This window comes from Arvicanthis niloticus, chromosome 5, assembly GCF_011762505.2.
Source record: "Arvicanthis niloticus isolate mArvNil1 chromosome 5, mArvNil1.pat.X, whole genome shotgun sequence".
Taxonomy (NCBI): domain Eukaryota; kingdom Metazoa; phylum Chordata; class Mammalia; order Rodentia; family Muridae; genus Arvicanthis; species Arvicanthis niloticus.
The window spans coordinates 74,850,941-74,866,813 of NC_047662.1; the positions used below are offsets into that span (position 1 = coordinate 74,850,941).

The window sequence follows — 15,873 nt, forward strand, 5'->3', positions numbered from 1 at the left end:
GTCATCACAGCCTCCACCAATGAGAGAAGGAACTAGGAATCAGTTTATAATAGAATGTTGAATGGAACTGTACAACTCAATTTTACACCTTTAGTAACTGCAAATATCTCTTTGGAAAGATCACCAAAGCCATTTTTATGCTTACAAAACTATTCTTGATAGAATTAAAAGATATCTTCTGTGGCTAGTACATATCAAAACATGTCTTTTAAGTTCCAGCACCTTCTCCAGATAAAATTGGTTCTTCTTATCCACAGAATTATGATTCTAACCATTTACTTCCTAAGAGATTAACTTTTCAGAGTAAAGAAAATATCAGAAAAAAATGTTTGCCAGCTACATTCTTCAGAAGTTAAATATATTCTGTGTTCTTTTCTACTCTAATTTTATTGACATCAAACAGCTCTAACTTGCCTTGTCAGCCTGAGTTTCCTGGCATGGGTGACCTTCTGGTTCTTCAAATGGCAAATCAGGTAAGACCAATGTTCACTGTCTCCCCATGTAAATGCATCTAGGCATAGAGTTGACACACAGCATTTTTGTTCTACTTGGGTTTCTTTCATTGTGTTAAGACCAGTAGGACAAAAACAACTTAGAGAGGGGAAGATTCATTTGTCTTTAGTCATCATCATGAGAGCCAATGCAAGAAATCACAGCAGACATCTGGAGACAGGAACAGATGCAGAGGCCATGGAGGAGTGTAGCTTATTGACTTGTTCCCCATAACTTGCTCAGCCTGGTTTGTTATACAACCCAGCATCACCTGCCCAGAGAGAGCACCATCTATGCTGGGGTATGTCTTCTCATGTTAACTATTAATCAAGAAAATGTCTGACAGATTTGCCAGTGGACCTATTTCCTTAATTGAAGCTTCATCTTTTCAGATGACTTTAGCTTATGTCAAGAAGATAAAACAAAACAAAAAACCAAACCAAACAAACAAACAAACCCCCTCCAAAACAGACCAAAACAAAAATACTAACTAGAAAAATTGACCCTTTGTCAACTTGGCACACCAGTATATTATTAAGACATAGCCTTTTCTTTCTGGTTTATCCCTAAGATTTCATATTAGTGTCAATATCACTATATAATATCACATTCCAGCTTTTAAAAATCCCAGTCTTTAAAAATCCAAGGTCTTCAAATGCTCAGTCTCTTTAAAATACTTAGTCTGTTTAAAAATTGACACACTCTAAAATATCCAAGGTCCCATAACTATCGGCTCTTGTAAAAATAAAAGCAAACCAATTCCATCTATACCTGTTTGTATGGCTAAGATCAGTAACACAAGTTATAGCTCATGCTGGCAAGGATGTGAAATAAGGGGAAAACTGCGGATGGGAGTGCTGTACAAACACTATGGAAAGCAACATGGCAGTTCCTCAGAAAAATCAGAACTCAATCCCCCTCAAGATTTAGCTGTACTGCTTTTGGACATATACCCAAAGAATGTTTCATTCTACCACAAGGACATTTGCTCAACTATGTTCATTGCAACTTTATTCATTGTAATGTATGGTTTCTACTACCCCACTTTAAGCTCCAGTGGAGTGTGTGTTACCAACCACTGCCCTGATTCCCTTGGATACCCAGATGAAAGATGAGAGAGAGAGAGAGAGAGAGAGAGAGAGAGAGAGAGAGAGAGAGAGAGAGAGAGACAGAGAGATAGAGAGAGAGAGAGAGAGCTCATTTTAAACTTGCCTTATGGCTCAGTGGCTGGGCTCTTCTAAGCCTCCCATGGCTAACATGCCCTTACCAGATCCACACCTCTAACTCTTCCCTCAGCTTAGTTGCTCAGTTACCTTTACTCTTAGCTTAACACCTCTAAATCTGCCCTCAGCCTAGTTGTGTTTCTAATAGCCCACCTGAGGAAGTGACCAATGGACACTCCACCCAAGATCTCAAATGGCTGATGGCTCTCTCTCCCTCTCAAGAGAATCTCTTTCCCCTCCTATATCTCCTAGCCTGCTTACAGGAATCTGGATGTCCTGCTTCTTCTGCCCAGCCATTGGCTGCTGGAATCTTCATTGATCCATCAAGAACCAATTGGTGAACAAGACCTTCAGCATTCACATGCAGATTTCCAATCAGTGCATCAGAACCACCCCCTCCATCCCATAATAGCCAGAAACTAACTGGAAAAAACCCCCCAGTGGTTCTTCAAGTGAAAAAATGGATAAGGAAAACATGGTATTTTTATACAGTGGAGCATTACTCAGCTGTTAAAAAATTACATCAAGAAATATGTAGGCAAATAAAAGCAACTAGAAAAAATTATCCTGGGTGAGGTAACCCAGACACCAAAAAACAGATATAATAATATGTATTCACTTATACGTGGATAGTAGCTATTAACTAAATGATAATCGTGCTACAAACCACAGACCCAGAAAGGTTAAGTAAAGAAAAGGGCTCTAGGGAGTTGGGTTGGATAACATGGATCTCCCAGGAAATGGGGAATACAGTAGATTTTATGGGTGGACTAGGGGTGGATAGGGATGAGGGATCAGGTGAAAGATGGGAAAGAATGCAGGGAGAGAGTGCTGGAGTTGGTGAGCATTTGGATGCAGTATGGAAATCTAGTGCAGTGGAAACTGCCTGGAATCTGTGATGATGACTCTAGTGAGGACTGCTAGTCATGGATGATGCAGACTCTGAACTGGATATTTTTTTGCAGCCTGGTAGGGCTTCTAGTGGTGGGACTCAGTTGCATTCATTTGAATGGTTGGTGAGGGAGTCCCGTGAAGATCCCTAAACAACTCAAGCTGATGTTAGAACTGAAGGTCCCTCTCCAAAACCTCACAGCTGGGCCCCATTGCCAAGCACAACATCCATGTAGCCCATAGAACACAGAGAGGTTGATCTGGATCATGCATGGACTCTTTCATTCTCCACTCTAGTTTCTTTGGTGTGGAGGGTACTCTGTAGGCTACAGACAAGGAAACCCAGGCAACAACCCAGCCTCACAACATTTGGTGTGCAATCTGTCCTTCTTGCAAGCTGTGGTGAGGCAATGGTGACATATAACTTGTGGGAGTGGCCAACCAATGTTTGGTTAACTTGAGACCCATACCATGAAAGGAAGCTCCCTGCATGACCAGGAACTAGAAACAAGATAACCTACAGATGTAGGGCAGAATCAAACAAATCAAAATCAAAAAAAGGAAGAGAAGAAAAACAAAAAAGGAAAAGAAAAAGAAATTATTTCTAATGATATTCTGCTATATTTATAGATCATAGCTTGTCCAGTCCTCACCAGAGAGGCTTCCTCAGGTAGGAGATGGGAGCAGGTGCAGAGACCCAGAGCCAGAAATTATGCAGAAAGAAATTACATTAGAGGTCTCCATTGGGTTCCTTTCCTTGGAGCTCAGGGAAACTCATGAAGACAGGGAGACTGAAGGAGGCAGAGAGAATAGAGGATAGCAGGAGAACATGTCTGCTTGAATCAACTATGCAGGGATCATATGGGCTCATGGAGACTGAAAAAACAAGAACAAGGCCTGTAAAGATCTGCGCTAGGTCCTCTGTGGATGTGCTGAAATTGTTAGTTTGGTGTTTTCATGAGACTCCTACCAAGGGAACAAGTATGTCTTTTGACTATTTTATCTGCTTTTGTGACTCTTCCTTCTATGGGTTTGCCTTGTCCAGCCTCAATATGAGAATTTTTTCCTTCTCTTACTGTATCTTATTTCGTCATGTTTGGCTGTTATCTTTTGGAGGTCTACTCTTTTCTAAAGGGGAATGGAGGAAGAGCGACTCTTCTCATTTGCAAGTGATTTTATCAGTTGGAGATATCTTCTGGGCTAGAGATGGGGATTTGGGTCTATTTCCCTCTCAGCTTTGGCCTATCTGTTCTAGACCTGTGCAGGCCCTGTGCATACTATCACAAACTCTGTGAGTTCATATTTTCATCAGTCCTGTTGTATCTAGAAGACCTTATTTCTTAGTGTCCTTCATCTCCTCACGCTCTTATATTCTCTGCCTCTTCTCTCACAGAGTTCCCTAAGCCATGAACAGACAGGCATCACATTTAGGACCAAGCATTTCAAGGTTTCTCACTCTGTATACATTGTCCAGATGTGAGTCTCTGTACTTATTCTGCAGAAGGAAGCATCTCTGATGATGGCAAAGCAAGACAGTGACATGTGAATTGGGATCCAATTTATTACTACAGAATTTTATCAGAACAGTGATATTTGTTTTTCCCTCTGGTCCCTGTTGTAGCTAGTCTCAGGATCTTTACCATCCAAGCAGTGTAGGAGCTGGGTTCCATCTTACATAGTGGACACTAAATCCAACCAGATCTTGCTTGGTCACTACCAAAAGCTTCATTCCTCTATTCCATTAGCACATTTTACATGCAGGTCATCATCGTAGATCAAAAGGTTTGTATCTGGGTTGCTGTTAACCTTTCTCCTTTGGTAGCATGTAGAGTACCTACCTATATGATAAACACTCACCAGTAGGGGGTGAAGGTTTTCCTTAGACACCAGCTTATAAGCAGGCTATAACTCACACTAATGAAGGATGCTCCAGTAGAACATTCCAGTGAAATGACTGCATTAGGAGAAAATAATGTTTTCCCATCCTGTTCTTCTGGAATTCTGATTATTGACAGCTAGAAGAAACATACACACTGCAAAACAATTGGTTAGGGTCTAAAAGTATGTAGTTCAGTGTGGACTGACAGAGGATCCAGGAATGGATCCAGGTTTTTCTCATCTTTACAAATCATTAGAGCAGTAGGAAAAGATAGGTGGGGAGAATGGAGGGCAGGCATTGTGAAGATAATGCCCAGTATCTTTTTCAAATGCCTTATCTCGCCAGGCCACATTTGTACTCTGTGAACAGAGAACCCATTGATCTAAAGTAGAGCATAGAACCCATCACTCCTGCTGTCTTTGGAGGACACTTTGAATCTGTGACTGTACCCTCCAGCCTCAGAGTGCTAAGAACATTCAGGAGGAATGCTTGCAAGCCCAGTAGCATCCCATGTTTGGAGATGTCAGTGATTCTGTTGCCATTCTTCAGCCTGAAAAAACAAAACAAAACCAAAAAAAAAAAAAAAAAACAAAAAAAAAAAACAACTTTCTTGCCGTCTTCTGCTATAAAGAAAATTCTTTTGTATATTACACCTGAACCTGTCACAGGGTAGTTGCTATGAATCACAAAGACCATTAATGAAATAAGTTTTCTCTTGTAGAAACATTAGAGTTATACTTTTTCTTCCAGTGTCTCTGAATTTCAGTTCATATTTCTTCATGTGAAAGTAGCCTTTTCTACCCTCCTGGATTTATGTTAAACTGAGCAAGCAGTCCTGGTGAAATTAAGTCCACATATAAACAATAGATTTGGACAGCTTAGTTTTGGTCTCAAGCTTCATTAGAATCCACCTTCACTTTATTACAATTTCTTATTATTCAATTTTTATAACTCAATTGTGTATCAAAGATCACATTTGTGCAAGGATATACCAAATTGATATCAGTATATGGTGACAATCCTGCTTACTGAAAGTGCTCAGTCTATGTTTGGAATAGTTTCCTTGAAACTGGAGAAAGAAGATAACATTCACAACCTAGAAAATGTGATTTTGTCTTCTGTAATTTTGTTGATATTTTGTATAGTTCTCTTTGTTTTCTACTTGGTTGATTTCAGCCCTGAGTTTGGTTATTTCCTGCCATCTACTCCTCTTGGATGTATTTGCCTCTTTTTGTTCTAGAGCTTTCAGGTGTGCTGTCAAGTTGTTAGCGTATGCTCTCTCCAGTTTCTTTCTGTAGGCACTTAGAGCTATGAGTTTTCCTCTTAGCACTGCTTTCATGGAGTCCCACAAGTTTTGGTAGGATGTGTCCTCATTTTTATTAAATTCTAAAAAGTCTTTAATTTCTTTCTTTATTTCTTTCTTGACCAAGTCATCATTGAGTAGAACATTGTTCAGTTTCCATGTGTATGTGGGCTTCCCATTGTTTTTGTCATTATTAAAGACCAGCCTTAGTCTGTGGTGATCTGATGGAATGCAAGGGATTATTTCAATCTTTTTGTATGTGTTGAGGCCTGTTTTATGACCAATTATATGGTCAATTTCAGAGAAGGTACCATAAGGTACTGAGAAAAAGGTATATTCTTTTGTTTTAGGGTGAAATATTCTATAGATATATGTTAAATCCATTTGCTTCATAAGTTCTGTTAATATCATTGTGTCTCTCTTTAGTTTCTGTTTCCATGATTTGCCCATTGTTGAGAGTGTAGTGTTGAAATCTTCCACTATTATTGTATGAGGTGCAATGTGTGCTTTGAGCTTTAATAAAGTTTCTTTTATGTATATGGGTGCCCTTGCATTTGGAGCACAGATGTTCAGATTGAGAGTTCATCTTGGTAGATTTTTCCTTTTATAAGTACAAAGTGTCCTTCCTTATCTTTTTTTATTACTTTTGGTTGAAAGTAGATTTTATTTGATATTATAATGGCTACTCCAGCTTGTTTCTTGGGACCATTTGCTTGAAAAATTGTTTTCCATCCTTTTACTGTGAAGTAGTGTCTGTCTTTGTCACTGAGGTGCCTTTCCTATATGCAGCAAAATTCTGGGTCCTGTTTATATATCCAGTCTGATAGTCTATGTCTTTTTACTGGGGAGTTGAGTCCATTGATGTTAAGAGATATTAAAGAAAAATGATTGTTGCTTTCTGTTATTTTTGTTATAAGAAGTGGAATTATGTTTGTGTATCTATCTTCTTTTAGGGTTGTTGGAAGATTACTTTCTTGCCTTTTCTAGTTTCCTTCCTTGTGTTGGAGTTTTCCATAAATTATCCTTTGAAGTTCTGGATTTGTGGAAAGATATTGTGTAAATTTGGTTTTGTCATGGAATATCTTGGTTTCTCCATCTATAATGATTGAGAGCTTTGCTGGGTATAGTAGTCTGGGCTGGTATTTGTGTTCTCTTAGGGTCTGTATGATATCAGTCCAGGATCTTCTGGCTGTTATAGTCTCTGGTGAGAAGTCTGGTCTAATTCCTATAGGTCTGCCTTTATATGTTACTTGACCTTTTTTCCTTACTGCTTTTAGTATCTTTTCTTTGTTTTGTGCATTTGATGTTTTGATTATTATGTGATGGGAGGAATTTCTTTTCTGGTCTAGTCTATTTGGCATTCTATAGGCTTCTTGTATGTCCATGGACATCTCTTTCTTTAGGTTAGGGAAATTTTCCTCTATAATTTTGTTGAAAGTGTTTACTGGACCTTTAAGTTTGGAATCTTCACTCTCATTTTCCTATTATCCTTAGGTTTGTTCTTCTCATTATGTTCTTGATTTCCTGGATGTTTTGGGTTAGGAGATTTTTTCACTTTGCCTTTTTTTTTTTGACAGTTGTGTCAATGTTTTCCATGGTATCTTCTGCACCTGAGATTTTCTCTTCTATCTCTTGTATTCTGTTGGCGATGCTTGCATCTATGACTCCTGATTTCTTTCCTAGGTTTTCTATCTCCAGGGTAGTATCCCTTTGAGATTTCTTTATTGTTTCTACTTCCATTTTTAGATCCTGGATGGTTTTGTTTAATTCTTTCACCTGTTTATGTTTTCTTGGAGTTCTTTAAGGGATTTTTTTTTGTGTTTCCTCTTTAAGGGCTTCTACCTGTTTACCTGTATTCTCCCGTACTTCTTTAAGGGACTTATTTGCATCCCTCTTAAAGTCCTCTATCATCATTATCAGAAGTGATTTTAAATCTGAATCCTGCTTTTCCAGTGTGATGGGTGTCCAGTGCTTTTTATGGTGGGAGAACTGGATTCTGATGATGCCAAGTAACTTTGGTTTCTGTTGCTTATGTTCTTGTGCTTGCCTTTTGCAATCTGGTTAACTCTAGTGCTACCTGCACTCATTGTCTCTGACTAGAAACTGTCTTTCCAGTTATCTTGTTTATGTCAGAACTCCTCAGAGTCCAGATGTCTCTGTGATCCTGAGCTCCTGGGTAGAAGAACTGCTGGGACTCAGGCTGCCTCTGGGATCCTGAAATCCTGCTGCTCTGAGTGCACTGATTCCTCTAGGATGGCTCAGGATGTGGTGTCTTCACTGGAGCAGACAAGCTAGGTGTCTGCCCCAGCCAAAAGGTGGTCATCTCTTTAAATTTTACCAAATGGTGGTTTTTTTTTTTATTCTTTCTCCCCCCTCCCCTTTTTTTACCCTTTCTGGATCTTAGGCAGTGGTTTGGTCCCTGGTACAGAACATTTTTTAATTCCTGCAAGTTGTAAACTCTGGAAGAATGGGTAAAATTTTTTTCTAGGTATTGGGAATAGATAAGGACAGGGAGCTAAGAGGGTTCACATTAAAATGGCAAGCTGAGTTTAGTATGAAGATTTGATTTGCTGGCCCATATGACCAGTGGGTTGCTAAAGAGAAGAATGTCTATGGTGTTGCTGGGTGAGACAAAGGGATAGGATAAGGAAGGTAGGCTGCAAAAGAGGGACTGCAAACTGGGGCAGAGAGGAAGAATAGGCTGCAGCAAGTGGTCTGCTACCTTCTTTTCATTTTCAATTACTATATGTTTGTTTCTCTCTATGTGTAGGTATGTGCAAATGTATGCAGTTAATATTGGAGTGACAGACATCCTGGAGTGGGTGTTAAGAAGTGAACCCAGGTCCTCTGCAATAGTAGTGTATGCTTTAAATTGGAGATATGATGAGACATATCTCTAGCTCCTTAATTTCTTCTTCAGTATGAGGAGGGAGGATTAAAATGAGCTTAGGACTGACTTTACCTCCATAGTTTGAAATTCAACATTAATTATATAGATTGGCTTAACCTTGGACAACTGATTAATAATAAAGACATCCTAGATTAATATTCATAAGAAATCAGCTTAATCATGTGTATCGTGACTTGCAAAGCTTGATGGCACTAGTTTAATTATGGTGCTCCATACATTTCCCTCCCCAAAATATAAGGTGCAATTAACCAAGTGCTATCCGTTTGTAGAAACAATTACATCTAGGAATTGCTAGAGACATAATTTACATGCTTTGTCCCAAATCTACTATTGTCACAATATATTATTTTAAGGTAGAAACTTATAGATGAATATCCAAACCATTTCTTCTTCATTTTGTACACAATTCAATGACGATTCCATGTTTCCATGTAGTCACATCATTGAGGTATGGTTTAATTTAATTTAAATGACAAATTGTATGTATTGCTTCCAAATACAGTATTAGATATCAACTACCAAGTATCACTGAGTACAGCATCCTTAGGCAACTGTAAGACCCATTTGAAGATGTTAGAGACACCGGGACTTTGAATCCTTGAATGTCATGATAAAAGAGCACTATAAATCTTACCCAAAACTGTACCCAGTGAATTCTTCCTTGAGCAAAAAATATTACCTGGGTGAATCAATTGCTATCAACATACATAGTTATGGTTATTGTTATAGTAGTTGTATTTACATTTACAGTTATAGTTAAATAGCATATAGCTAGTGGTACCGTGAGAGGAGAATCCCTCTGAAATGAAATGTTCTCCTTATAACTGAAGTCACTAATGTTGCTCCGGTACAGCTTCGCACTCATGTCTGTCCTTAATGCTCTCTTCGGTGTCTACAGAACCCTCTTTCCTTCCTTCGCAGCTATCCGACTGCCAGAAGTTCATCATGTCTATTCTCAAGATCCATGCCAGACTCCCGTGGGAATCCCACTGTTGAGGTGGATCTGTACACAGCAAATATCTCTTCTGAGCTGCAGTGCCGAACGGTGCGTCCACTGGCGTCTATGAAGCCCTAAACTCCGAGACAATAAGACCCGGCTTCATGGGGAAGGGTGAGTCACAGGTTGTTGCGAACATCAATAACACTATTGCACCTGCTCTGGTTAGCAAGAAAGTGAATGTTGTGGAGCAAGAGAAGATTGACCAGCTGATGATTGATATGGAAAGCACTGAGAATAAATCTAAATTTGGTGCAAATGCCATCCTGGGAGTGTCCCTGGCTGTCTGCAAAGCTGGTGCTGTGGAAAAGGGGGTGTCCCTTTATTGTCAGATTGCTGACTTGATCGGCAACCCTGAAGTTATCCTGCCTGTCCCAGCTTTCAATGGGATCAACAGTGGTTCTCATGCTGGCAACAAGCTGGCCATGCAAGAGTTCATGATCCTGCCTGTGAGGGTATCCTCTTTCCGGGAAGCCATGCGCATTGGAGCAGAGGTTTACCACAACCTGAAGAACGCCATCAAGAAGAATGGGAAGGACAGGACGTCACCAATGTGGGTGATGAGGGTGGATTTGCACCTAACATCCTGGAGAACAAAGAAGCCCTGGAGCTGCTCAAGACTGCAATTACAAAGGCCAGCTACACTGACCAGGTTATCATCGGCATGGATGTGGTTGCCTCCGAGTTCTGCAGGTCTGGCAAGTATGACCTGGACTTCAAGTCTCCAGATGATCCCAACAGGTACATCACAGCCTACCAGCTGGCTGACCTGTGCAAGTCCTTCATCCAGGACTACCCAGTGGTGTCTATTGAAGACCTCTGACCAGGACGACTGGGATGCTTCCAGGCAGCCAGGTGGCTAGAGCAGGCATCCAGGTGGTATGTGATGACCTCACAGTGACCAACCCTAATCGGATTGCCAAAGGCTGCAGGGGAGAAGTCCTGCTCAAAGTGAACCAGATCGGCTCAGTGATCAAGTCTCTGCAGGCATGTAAGCTGGCCCAGTGCAATGGCTGGGGAGTCACTGGGTCCCATCGATCTGGGGAGACTGAGGACACTTTCATCAACATCCTGATGGTGGGTCTCTGCACTGGGCAGATCAAGACTGGTGTCCCTTGCCGATCTGAGTGCTGGCCAAGCACAATCAGATCCTTAGACTCGAGGAGGACCCGCGCAACAAAGCCAAGTTTGCTGGCAGGTCCTTTAGGAACCCACCCTGGCCAAGGAAAGCATGTACTGGAGATCCCTGGAATCACCAGGTTCTTAGGTCCTCGGTCACTGATGTCATCAGGTGGCTCAAGGCCGGCCCAGTGCTTGCACCTTCCAAGTCACTGCTTCCTTAGCCGTCCACACCTGACCATCAGAACCCTGCTGGAGACCCCAGCTTTGTAATCATGTGATTAGTCTGAATCATTGTTCTGTCACCTGACTTCCCAGCTAGTGTCTGGAGCCCTCAGAACTCCAGTGCAATCAACTTCTAGGGTGCCCAACATTAAGACTCCCCCAGTGGTTTACATGCAAAAACAAAAGCCGCAAAAACCAAAAAGCAACAACAACAACAACAACAACAAAACCCAACAAACAAACACACAAAAACCCTGAAGTCACGGTATTAACTCATAAAGAGACATTTTACATTACATGCAAATTATAAAAGTTTTTCAGAGGAAGGCTGTTGGAACTTGAACTTAGGATCTCATACATGGTAAGTGTTATTATACCAATGATCTGTATTCTCAACATCCATTATTAGCTTTTTTGCAAACATTTACAACTTTCAAGAAAATGGCAAAGGAAATACTACGCTGCATTTACATAGGTGAACATTTAAATCTAAATGCATACACATAACGATTTGAGTTGTGGGGCTGGAGAGATGGCTCAGCAGTTAAGAGCACTGTCTGCTCTTCCATAGGTCCTGAGTTCAATTCCCAGAAACCACATGGTGGCTCACAACCATCTGTAATGGGATATGATGCCCTCTCCTGGTGTGTCTGAAGAAAGAGACAGTGTTCTCACATACATAAAATAAATGAGCAAATATTTAAAATTTGAGTTGTATGTATAATGTTAGACCTTTTAAGAAAAAAATATTCTATAAGAATCACAAGTTCTAGTTGGAATAAAATTCATAGTTCAAAATAATTTTCATACATTTATCTTAATATCACTGGAGTCTATACAAAACCATAATCGTTCCAACAACAGTCATATTTGTAGAATGATCATGCTCATAATTAAACATAATTGAATGTTATTGCTGACTGTTTAGGATGGGTTTCCATTTTCAATTATGTTAATTAAAAATAAGTTTGTAAAATAGTAAGTTTAAGTTGTGTCATTTCTTTTAACAGGTGAGTAATACTACATTGTGAAAATGTACTACATTTTCTTTATTCATTCTTCCATTGAGTGACATCAAGGTTGTTTCTAGTGTCTGGCTATTATGAATATAGATGCTGTGAACATAGTTGAGCAAATGTTTTTGTGATAGAATAGAATATCCTTTGGGTATATGTCCAGGAGTAGTATAGCAGTCTAGGGTCTTGAGGTAGATCAATTCTCAATTTTGTGAAAAACTGCCATATTGACTTCTTAAGTGGTTGTACATATTTACACTCCCACCAATGAAGGAAAGTTCCCTTGCCCCAAATACTTGTTGAAATGAGCTGTCACTTGTATTTTTGACCTTAGCCATTCTGACAGTTAGAAAATAGAAGTTCAAAGTTGTTTTGATTTGCATTTCCCTGATAGCTAAACATACTGATCATTAAAAAAAAAATTCCTTGGCCAGTAAAATTCCCTCAGTTGAGAATTCTCTTTAGACCTGTACACAATGTTTTAATTGGATTAGTTAGTTTGTTGATGTCTAGTGTCTTGAGTTGTTTATATATTTTGGATATTAGCCCTTTCTTGGATGTTGAGTTGGCCAAAATCTTTTCCCAATCTGTATGCTTCCTTTTTCCCTTTTACTGAAGCTCTAAAGTTTCATGAGGTCCCATTTATTAATTGTCTATCTTAACGCCTACACTATTGGTGTTCTTTTCAGAAAGTTTTACTGCACCAACATGTTCAAAGGTATTTCCTACTTTCTCTTCGGTTAAGTGCATCTCATTTTTCTCTTGAAGTCATTGATCTACTTCTACTTGATTTTTGTGCAAGGTGATAGATATCCTCCATTTGCATTCTTCTACATATGTACCTCCAGTTAGATCAGAGCTATTTGTTGCAGATGCCTTTTTTCTTTCTTTTTTTTTTTATGCCTTTTTTCTTATTGTATATTTTTCTCTGGGGTCTTGCTGTGGGTAGGGTAGGAATGATCAGAGGAACCAGAGAGATCAGGAACACCAGGAGAACATGGCTCATAGACTCAACAATCAGGAACTCATGTGACTCACAGAGGTCAGGGAGCCTGTAGGGGTCTGACCTAGATCATCTACATATAAGTTATTTTGTGTAGCTTGGTGTCCTTGTGGAGATCTTAACAGTGGAAGTAAGGGCTCTTCCTGACTTTTTTGCCTACTTGTGGGATTCTTTTCCTCCTACAGAGTTGTCTTATCCATCCTTGATGTGATGGTATTTGCCTGGTTATATTGTAGCCTGTTATGCTGTGTTTGGTTGATGTCACTGGGAGGCCTGCTCTTTTGTGAGGGAAGGCCATCTGAGGGTGGTGGATCTACTGGAGAGGGAAGTTAAGGGGTAGAGACTGGGGGAAGGGATGGAGGGAAACTGTGGTTTGATGCAATTTATGAGAGAATAATAAAAATAAATATGAGAAATGTGAAATGCTAGTTTATGTTAATTTAAGACTTAAGGTAGCCAAGTTTATTATATATAGAAAAAGCTTAGGTAAATTTTGAGAAATTGTTGTTATTATACTTTTGTATCAAAATTGTATATGTAGATGAATATGTTCCTTAGGACAAAATAGGATAATATGACAATAAATATGTAATAAACTATCTTAAAATTATTAAGATGAAAAGGAAGTCAACTGTTTGAAATATCAAAAATTAATCTTGGAAAAATTTTGCTGGTTAAAATTAGATTAAAGAAAGATCCTGTAATAGTGGAAAATAATTACTAAGCAGCAATCAGCAAAGTAGAGAAATCTGAGAAAGTGATTAAGAACCAGTAAAAGTAAGAGAGTAGCAAGTATGTTTTCAGTGGAAATCAGTGAGTCAAAGTGATGGAGTAAGTTTTTGAAAAGTGTGTTTATTGACCTTAGAACCTGGATTAGCTTTGTCAGGGATGGGACTGAAAGGGTTTTGTTTTGTTTTGTTTTGTTTTGTTTTGTAAAATGGTTGTTTAGACACAAGCTGAGTCCAATCAACTTCTGAAGGTTTGGGTAATGTGGTCAGCCATACAGATTTCTATGCATGAAGTTAATGCAAATGAAGATGGTAGGAAAGAAGTGGGGTAAGTTTGTAGGATATTCCCTCAAATGTCTAGTTTGTAAAGCTTTCTAGCATGTTCTTCTGCTACCTGTATCTATTGTTATAACAATGCTGGCAACTTACCTTTCTTCTTTTCTTCCTTCCTTCCTTCCTTCCTTCCTTCCTTCCTTCCTTCCTTCCTTCCTTCCTTCCTCTCTCTCTCTCTCTCTCTCTCTCTCTCTATCTATCTCTCTCTCTCTCTCTTTTCTTTTTTTCTTCCTTTCTTTTAATTTTAAATATACTTGTGAGCTTGTGTGTGTGTACATATACTCCTTCCTCACACACATGGTGACCATGTGGAGGTCAGAAGATCTGTGAGAATCGATAACTGAAATTCTCAAGACAATTCTGGGTGTTAAAATAATTGAGGTACTGGTGCAGAAGTAGAAAATAATTAGTCAGTGGGCCATGTCTGGGTCTGTGGTCATGCAGCCTCAGTGGTTGGTGTTAATATCCATAGCCCCTATTACCACTAGAGACCATGGGGACATCCCAGGTATGTGCAGCCACCTGGGACCACTTGGGTGTCCAGATTATGAGCAGAACTGGCACCTTCCCTCACTGGCCACAGAATCCCACCTCTCACCTGAAGCCTCATTCGGCCCTACACTTTCCCTAGACAGCACAGTAGTGGTGGGACTGTGGAGGAGTCAGTCCTGGGGGAAAGAGAGAGGGAGAGCTAGCCCTGTCATTCTTCTGATGTGAGGTGGAGTAGGTGCAGGAGGGGTGATTCCCCCATCCCCACATACCCCCCACTGCCTGCAGTAGTTGGGAGAGCTGGTCCCAAAGTTGTGACACCAAGAAAACTAGCCCTACCCCTCCCTGGCTGGGAGAAAGTGCCCTGTACCTTGTCTGGACAAGACACTGCAGCTTGCCTTAACATTGAGAGGCACTGGTGAGCCAGCCTCAAGGGTGTGAGATCAGGAGAGCTGACCCTGCCTTCTCCTGATGGTGGTGGTAGCATCTGGGTAGCCTAGCTGGAACAGTGTTGGAGAGTTCGCCCTGGTGGTGAGGATAAGAGAGAGCTGACTGGCTGACCAGCTCAGCTAATACCTGTGCCCAGATCCAGGGCTCTAAGGTGGCCCACCCCAAAATCTAAATTATCTGTGAACTGTTGGGTCATGTGAAAGAGTCAGTCCTGCTGTTTCAAAGCTGCAGGATCTCCATGATACAGGGCAACAACAGAATAAGTGGGAGGAGTCCCATTAAAGATCCAGTATTGATGATGTCACAGAAACCAGAGACCAAAAGCCATACCAATGACTCATTGCAATGAGCATTTGTAAGTGAAGATATGGGGAAAAAGGCATATATGAGGGACACACAGTGACATACCACAGCTTTCATGATGAGACATTTTCTGTGTTTTGCTTTGTTTTCTTTATTTTGTTTGTGTGGTTTTTATTTGGGAGAGAGGGTACAAGGGTGGAGGACAGGCACAAGGAAATGGGGAAACTAGTGGGACTGAGGTTTATGACATGAAACTCACAATCAAAAAAATGTTAAATGTGTATAATTAAATCATTTCTCCTTTCTTTCTCTTTTTCAAAACCTTCCCATATATTCTTCCTGGTTCTCTTTCAAATTCAAGACCGCTTTTTTCTATTACTTGCTGTATAAGTGGATGCATGTATGTCCACACATATTCCTAAGTACAATATACTCATTCTGTAAAATGCTATTGTATTATGATTTTAGGGCTGATTATTGGTATTAATCAGTTTGACTGCTTTCTTAAAAT

The 15,873-nt window shown here is 40.0% G+C and overlaps 1 pseudogene across 1 annotated transcript; it reads left to right on the plus strand.

Annotated features, from left to right (window-relative positions):
* Window positions 1-421: 421 nt before the first annotated feature.
* LOC117708750 (alpha-enolase pseudogene) lies at window positions 422-11,863 on the plus strand (annotated as a pseudogene). The gene is made up of 2 exons (XR_013110248.1): window positions 422-473; window positions 9,621-11,863. The product of XR_013110248.1 is annotated as an alpha-enolase pseudogene (transcript).
* Window positions 11,864-15,873: the final 4,010 nt, after the last annotated feature.